The 8,784-nt window shown below is 47.6% G+C and overlaps 1 pseudogene; it reads left to right on the forward strand.

Annotated features, from left to right (window-relative positions):
- Positions 1 to 8,212: 8,212 nt before the first annotated feature.
- LOC139275403 (U2 spliceosomal RNA) lies at positions 8,213 to 8,450 on the forward strand (annotated as a pseudogene).
- Positions 8,451 to 8,784: the final 334 nt, after the last annotated feature.

An 8,784-nucleotide genomic window follows, 5' to 3' on the forward strand; every position in this document is an offset into this window, starting at 1 on the left:
GACAGGGATGTACAATTGCTGAAGTTCATCCATGTGATCTTTAAATGTTTGCCATTGCCTATCCACCGTCAACGCTTTAAGTATCATTTGCCAGTCTATTCTAGACAATTCACGCCTCAAACCATCAAAGTTACCTTTCCTTAAGTTCAGGACACTAATTTCTGAATTAACTGTGTCACTTTCCATCTTAATAAAGAATTCTACCATGTTATGGTCACTCTTCCCCAAGGGGCCTTGCACAATAAGATTATTAATTAGTCCTTTCTCATTACACATCACCCAGTCTCGGATGGCCAGCTCCCTAGTTGGCACCTCGACATATTGGTCTGGAAAACCATCCCTAATACACTCCAGGAAATCCTCCTCTACCGCATTGCTACCAGTTTGGTCAGCCCAATCAATATGTAGATTAAAGTCACCCATGATAACTGCTGTACCTTTATTGCATGCATCCCTAATTTCTTGTTTGATGCTGTCCCCAACCTTACTACTACTGTTTGGTGGTCTGTACACAACTCCCACTAGAATTTTCTGCCCCTTGGTATTCCGTAGCTCCACCCATATCGATTCCACATCATCCAAGCTAATGTCCTTTCTTACTATTGCATTAATTTCCTCTTTAACCAGCAATGCCACCCCGCCTCCTTTTCCTTTCTGTCGATCCTTCCTAAATGTTGACTACCCCTGGATGTTGAGTTCCCAGCCTTGGTCACTTTTAATTTTCTTCTTTCTATCTTTTGCTTCTGCCCCCATTCTACTTCCCTCTATCTCCCTGCACAGGTTCCCATCCCCCTGCCATATTAGTTTAACTCCTCCCCAGCAGCACTAGCAAACACTCCCCCTAGGACATTGGTTCTGGTCTTGCCCAGGTGGAGACCGTCCAGTTTGTACTGGTCCCACCTCCCCCAGAACCGGTTCCAATGTCCCAGGAATTTGAATCCCTCCCTTCTGCACCACTCTTCAAGCCACGTATTCATCTGAGCTATCCTGTGATTCCTACTCTAACGAGCATGTGGCACTGGTAGCAATCCTGAGATTACTACTTTTGAGGTCCTACTTTTTAATTTAGCTCCTAGCTCCCTAAATTCGTCTTGAAGGACCTCATCCCGTTTCTTACCTATATCGTTGGTACCTATATGCACCACGACAACTGGCTGTTCACTCTCCCTTTTCAGAATGCCCTGCACCCGCTCCGAGACATCCTTGACCCTTGCACCAGGGAGGCAACATACCATCCTGGAGTCTCGGTTGCGGCCGCAGAAACGTCTATCTATTCCCCTTACAATTGAATCCCCTATCACTATCGCTCTCCCACTCTTTTTCCTGCCCTCCTGTGCAGCAGAGTTACCCATGGTGCCATGAACTTGGCTGCTGCTGCCCTCCCCTGATGAGTCATCCCCCTCAACAGTACCCAAAGCGGTGTATCTGTTTTGCAGGGGGGTGACCGCAGGGGACCCCTTCATACCTTCCTTGCACTGCTCTTCCTGTTGCTCATCCATTTCCTATCTGGCTGTGCACCCTTTACCTGCGGTAAGACTAACTCACTAAACATGCTATTCACGTCATTCTCAGCGTCGTGAATGCTCCAGAGTGAATCCACCCGCAGCTCCAGTGCTGCAATGTGGTCCATCAGGAGCTGCAGGCAGATGCACTTCCCACACACCTAGTTGTCAGGGACACCGGAAGCGTCCCTGACTTCCCACATAGTACAGGAGGAGCATAACACGTGTCCGAGCTGTCCTGCCATGACTTAACCCTTAAATGAACTTAAATTGGCAACAACATTGCTAAAGGTTACTGATATAGAAAAGAAAAAGAAAAACTACTCACCAATCACTTACCCGCTTGGCTGTGACGTCACCTTTCGATTTCTTTCTACTTCTTTTTTGCCTCCCCACTGCAGCTGCCTCCTCTCCGACATCCCGCTCCGCCTCCTCTCCGACATCCCGCTCCGCCTCCTCTCCGACATCCCGCTCCGCCTCCTCGACGCTGCCGCTGCTCCCTCCGACTGCTGAGCCTCTTGTAGGCCTCACCAACATCCTGCTCCGCCATCTCTAGTCTGCAGCATCAAGACAGGCTGAGAAATTACAGGCCCAATTACAATAACAATCAGTATTGTACCTATTGTTCACAAACAATAAATTTACCTACTGAAACAAATGAAATAAATTCAATTCGTCCACAGTATGATGTTTGTTCAGATATTCAAATGACCTTAAAATAATTGCAGATTACATCAAAACTCCCCAGAAGTTGAAACAGCCTTTTATATGAAAAGTCCTCCAATTTACAAAATGGGGTCCATAGCGTTGGGTTAAAGTCAGGTGAGAGCAGCTTTTTCTCAGCGTTTGTTTTGGCGAGTGATATTTTTGGCTATATGTAGGCGAAGTGCCGAAAGTAACGCTCGGCGATATTATGGGCGTTAGTTTCCATTTTTCTGACGTTAACGGCAAAAAAAAATGGGCGTGCATTAACTATGTGCCAAAAGTAACGCTGGGATAAATGAGCTATAAATGGGCGTAAGTTTCCATTTTTTGGCTAAATGGGCGATATCTGGGCGTTATGCCTCATCTCAGCATTAAAATGGATGTTAAGTGGGGAGTAGCGATGTAAAACTTATGGAAAGTCTTGCCCTATATCCCTTTGCAGATTTTTTGTGTCCTCCTCACAATTTGCTTTCCCACTTATCTTTGTATCATCAGCAAACTTGGCTACATTACACTCAGTCCCTTCATCCAAGTTATTAATATAGACTGTAAATAGTTGACGCCCCAGCACCGATCCCTGTGACACATCACTAGTTACTGTTTGCCAACTGGAATATGACTCGTTTATCCCGACTCTCTGTTTTCTATTAGTTAGCCAATCCTCTATCCATGCTCATATTACCCCCAACCCTGTGAACTTTTATCTTGTGCAGTAACCTTTTATGTGACACCTTATCGAATGCCTTCTGGAAATCCAAATACACCACATCCACTGGTTCCCCCTTAGCCACCCTGCTCGTTACATCCTCAAAGAACTACAGCAAATTTGTCAAACATGATTTCCCTTTCATAAAACCATGCTGACTCTGTTTGATTTGAATTATGCTTTTCCAAATGTCCTGCTACTGCTTCCTTAATAATGGACTTCAGCATTTTCCCAACGACAGATGTTAGGCTAACTGGGCTATAGTTTCCTGCTTTCAGTCTGCCTCCTTTTTTAAATAAGGGCGATACATTTGCGGTTTTCCAATCGCTGGGACCTCCCCAGAATCCAGGGAAGTTTGGTAGATTGCAACCAATGCATCCACTATCTCTGCCAGAGTTGGTCACCTGGCTTGATGTTAATGGCAGAGTGAGGGACATGCCAGGCCATGAGGTTACAGATTGTTGTGGAATACAATTCTGCAGTTGCTGATGGTCCACAGCTCCTCATGTTTGCCCAGTTTTGAGCTACATAGAATATACAACAAATAAACAGGCTATCCGACCCAACCAGTCCATGCTGGTGTTTATGCTCCACTCAAGCTTCCTCCTGTCTTTCCTTATCTAAATCTATCAGCATAACCCTCTATTCCATTCTCCCTCATATGCTTGTCTGGACTCCCCTTAAATGTATCTATACTATTCGCTTCAACCACTCCCTGTGGTAGCAAGTTACATATTCTCACCACTCTTTGGGTAAAGAATTTTCTTCTGAATTGCCTATTGGATTTCTTGGTGACTATCTTATAGTGATTGCCTCAAGTTGTGCTCTTCCCCACAAGTGGAAACATTCTCTCTGTATCAACTCGATCAAAACCTTTCACAATTCCAAAGACCTCCACTAGCCCTCCCCCTGAAGAGAAAACACACCCAGCCTGTTCATCCTCTCCTGACATGCATACCCTCGCACTTCTGACACCAACCCTGAAAATCTTCTCTGCACCCCCTTCAGTGGCCCCACATCCCCCCTACAATATGACGACCAGAACCGCATGCAGCACTCCACGTGCGGTCTAACCAAGGTTTGACACAGGTTCAGCACGACTTCCCCACCCCTCAACTCCATACCTCCAGAAACAAACCACAGCGCTCGGCCCGCTCCTTCTATGGCCCTGCCAACCTGCTTCGCAACCTCCAGCGATCTGTGCATGTTCCCCGAGATCTCCTTGCTGTTCCACCTCACCCAGACCCTCCAAGCAATAAGTGACCTCCCCATTCTTCCCACCAAAATGCAACACCCCACACCCATCTGTGCCGAACTTCATCTGCCAATCATATGCCCATTCTGCAAGTCCATCAATGTCTCTCCTGTAATTTGCAGCAGACCCCCCCACCCCCCGCAACACTGGCCACTGCCCCCAATTTGGTGCTATCCACAAATCCAGAAGCCGTGCCTCTGATTCCAAAGTCCAAATCGCAAACACAAATTGCGAACAACAGGTGCGAGCTCGGTTCTGAATCGATCCCATTTTGCACAGTGGTAGTGCCACACAACACGATGGAGAGTTTCCTCAGTGTGAAGACAGGACTTCGTCTCCACAAGGTGGTCACTGCTACCAATACTGTCATGGACAGATACATCTATGACAGGTAGATTGCTGAGGAGGAGGTCAAGTAGGATTTTCCTTCGTGTTGGTTCTCTCACAACCTGCTGCAGGCCCAGTCTGGCAGCTATGTCTTTCAGGACTCGACAGCTCGGTCAGTAGTGGTGCAACCAAGCCATTCTTGGTGATGGACATTGAAGTCCCCCACCCAGAGTACATTCTATATCCTTGCTACCTTTAGTGATTCTTCCAAGTGGTGTTCAACATGGAGGAGTACTGGAGGGAGGACGGTAATGAGCAAGAGGTTTCCTTGCTGATGTTTGTCCCGATTCCATGAAACTTCATGGGGTCCAAAGTGAATGTTGAGGACTTCCAGGGCTACTTCCTCCCAACTGCATACCACTGTGTCACCAGCTCTGGTAGGTTTGTCCTGCTGGTGGTACAGAACATACCCAGGGATGGTGATGGAGGACATTGGCTGAAAGGTATGATTCTGTGAGTATGACTATGTCAGGCTGTTGCTTGACTGTAGGACAGCTCTCCCAATTTTGGCTCAAGTCCCCAGATGTTAGTGAGGAGGGCTTTGCAGGTTTGACTGGGCTGGGTGTGCCGTTGTCGTGTCTGAAGCCAGTGCCGAGGTCGATGCCAGGTGGGCGACCAGTTTTATTCTAATTATTGTTTCTGTTATGTCTTGAATAAAGAGTCAAACTAGATACTGCAAGCTCAAAGTAAGGTGTGACCATAGTCCTTTATTACAGATCTCAGAGTGCCTCTCCAGCCTGTGAGGCCTCCTTATACACAGTGCTCCCAAGGAATTGTGGGATCCCTTTAACAACACTCCCCCCCCCCCCCAAAGTCAATAGTGTAACTATTTACAATGTGAGTCGATCTGGGGCCTTCCTTTCCCTGGTTGAGCGTCTCGGTGCAAATGCTGGTTTTGGTGAGTCGTTTGTTGGGTCCTCGCTAGGCTGCTGCGCAGCTGGCCTTGCTGGGCTGCTGGGGGTGGTGAGTCCCGCTGGTATGCTGCGGGTGATGGGTTCTGCTTCATGGTCAACCGCTGGGTCGGTTGCCACTTGTGTGTGTGTTGGAGGGTCAAAAAAGGTGGAGTCTATTGTGGGTTGTTCTGGATAGTCCGTAAATCAGAGTTTGGTTTGGTCCAAGTGTTTTCTGCAGGTGAGTCCATTTGAGAGTTTGACCACAAACACCCTACTCCCCTCTTTGGCCAAAACAGTGCCAGGAAGCCACTTGGGACCTTGTCCATAGTTCAACACAAATACAGGATCATTTATCTCAATTTCGCGTGACACATTTGCGCAATCATATGTATTCTGTTGAAGCCGCCTGCTCTCTACCTGTTCGTGTAGATCAGGGTGTACTAACGAGAGCCTTGTCTTAAGTGCCTTTTTCATGAGCAGTTCAGCGGGAGGGACCCCAGTGAGCGAGTGGGGTCTTGTGCGGTAACTAAGCAGGACTCGGGATAAGCGAGTCTGCAGTGAGCCTTCAGTTACCCTTCAGTTACCCTTTTCAAGCTCTGCTTGATAGGCAGAACGAGCAGTTCAAACTGACCATTGAACGCTGGTTTAAACAGGGCAGATGTGACATGTTTGATCCCATTGCGGGTCATGAACTCCTTGAACTCAGCACTGATAAAGCACGGTCCATTGTCACTTACAAGGACATCAGGCAGGCCATGCGTGGCAAAGATGACCCGTAGGCTTTCAATGGTGGCAGCGGACGTGCTTGCTGACATAATCACACGTTCAATCTGTTATGTATGAAGCAAGAGTCAGACTGAACACTGTGAGCTCAAAGTAAAGTGTGACCCTAGTCTTTTATTGCAGGTCTCCAGAGTGCCTCTCCAACCTGTGAGGTCTCCTTAAATACATGTGCTCCCAAGGGATTATGCGATCCCTTGGGACTCCAGGGGTTGAGCCCTCGGGTGGCTGTACAGAGTAAATACAAGTTTACATATATAACACAATCCATTTGGAGTACGCATCTACAACCACTAAGAAAATTTTTCCCAAGAATGGGTCTGCATAGTCGACATGGACCCTGGACCATGGTTTGGAGGGCCAGGACCATAAACTTAGTGACGCCTTCCTGGGTGCATTGCTTAACTGTGAACATGTATTACATTTGTGCACGCAGGACTGTAAGTCTGCATCGAAATCGGGCCACCACACGTGGGATCTGGCTATCATCATTACGATGCCTGGGTGGGTGCTGTGGATGAAAGTGTCCCTGCCCTTTTTTGGCACCACTACCCGATTACCCCATAGGAGGCAGTCAGCCTGTATAAGCAGAGAGTAGGGATGAACGGGCCCTTTTCAGAATGGCAGGCAGTGACTAGTGGGGTGCTGCAAGGCTCAGTACTGGGACCCCAGCTATCTACAATATACATTAATGATTTGGATAAGGGAATTGAGTGTAATATCTCTAAAGTTTGCAGATGACACTAAGCTGGGTGGCGGTGTGAGCTGTGAGGAGGATGCTAAGAGGCTGCAGGGTGACTTGGACAGGTTAGGTTAGTGGGCAAATGCATGGCAGATGCAGTATAATGTGGATAAATGTGAGGTTATCCACTTTGGTGGCAAAAACACGAAGGCAGAATATTATCTGAATGGCGGCAGATTAGGAAAAGGGGAGGTGCAACGAGACCTGGGTGTCATGGTACATCAGACATTAAAAGTTGGCATGCAGGTACAGCAGGCGGTGAAGAAGGCAAATGGCATGTTGGCCTTCATAGCTAGGGGATTTGAGTATAGGAGCAGGGAGGTCTTACTGCAGTTGTACAGGGCCTTAGTGAGGCTTCACCTGGAATATCGTTTTCAGTTTTGGTCTCCTAATCTGAGGAAGAACGTTCTTGCTATTGAGGGATTGCAGCGAAGGTTTACCAGATGACTCCTGGGATGGCAGGACTGACATATGAGGAGAGACTGGATCGACTGGGCCTGTATTCACTGGAGTTTAGAAGGATGAGAGGGGATCTCATCGAAACATATACAATTCTGACAGGACTGGACAGGTTAGATGCAGGAAGAATGTTCCCGATGTTGGGGAAATCCAGAACCGGGGACATAGTCTAAGGATAAGGGGTAAACCATTTAGGACTGAGATGAGGAGAAACTTCTTCACTCGGAGAGTTGTTAACCTGTGGAATTCCTTACCGCAGAGAGTTGTTGATGCCAGTTCATTGGATATATTCAAGAGGGAGTTAGATATGGCCCTTACGGCTAAAGGGATCAAAGGGTATGGAGAGAAAGCAGGAAAGGGGTACTGAGGTGAATGATCAGCCATGATCTTATTGAATGGTGGTGCAGGCTCGAAAGGCCGAATGGCCTACTCCTGCACCTATTTTCTATGTTTCTATGTTTCTATAGACATTTCATCTTTGCGCCGCTGGTACGGCTTTACTTCTTCGTGCATCTCTAACAGGACACTAGACCAACTCCCATGGAGCACACAGTTTTTTTACTAAGGTCAGTCAGGGGTCCTGGCTCGTCCAGGTTCTAATCTGTCGGGCGGTAACAGGTGATTGCTCACTCTCGAATGCTTCCATTGCCATGACTAAATCTGTGGGCTGTGCCATCTCCACCCTTGTGGTGAGCAATGGCAGCCTACTGAGAGCATCGGCACAGTTTTCTGTGCCTGGCCTGTAACGGATGGCGTAGTTGTATGCGGACAATGTGAATGCACATCGCTTCTCGGCCTTTTGGCTAATATCATGCGTAACTGACCTGACAGGGGAGTAACCATGACCCCAACGTGGTTCTCCCTGGATCAGGAAGGTGATTCTCCTATGCTTTTTGGAAATAGGAGGTGGGTGGGGTGGCTTGACCCATCCACCTCCATGGAGGTGTGTGGGGGGCCTGACCCATCCACCTCCATGGCACGAACCTGGTATTGCAGTACTTCCAGGAACGGTGCAGTGGCTCTAGGCCTTTTGGCTAAGAGCATTGGCGCAGAGTGATCCTTGATGTGTGCAAGGTGACCTCTGGCGTTTGTGATTTGACAAAGAATTGGAAAGATTGGCAACGAATAAATAAAAAATAAATAAAAAAATGTGAATGCACATCTCTGGATGCGGGCCGATGCATTCGTATTTATCCCCTTGCTTTCAGAAAAGAGGGGTATAAGCGGCTAATGGTCGGTTTCCAATTCAATTTTGAGCCCGAACTCATATCGATGCATTTTCTTTACCCCGTAAACACACGCTAATGCTCCTTTTTCGATCATACTGTAGGCCCGCTCAGTCTTATACAGACTTC

This window comes from Pristiophorus japonicus, chromosome 10 (assembly GCF_044704955.1).
Source record: "Pristiophorus japonicus isolate sPriJap1 chromosome 10, sPriJap1.hap1, whole genome shotgun sequence".
In the NCBI taxonomy this organism is placed as follows: Eukaryota; Metazoa; Chordata; class Chondrichthyes; family Pristiophoridae; genus Pristiophorus; species Pristiophorus japonicus.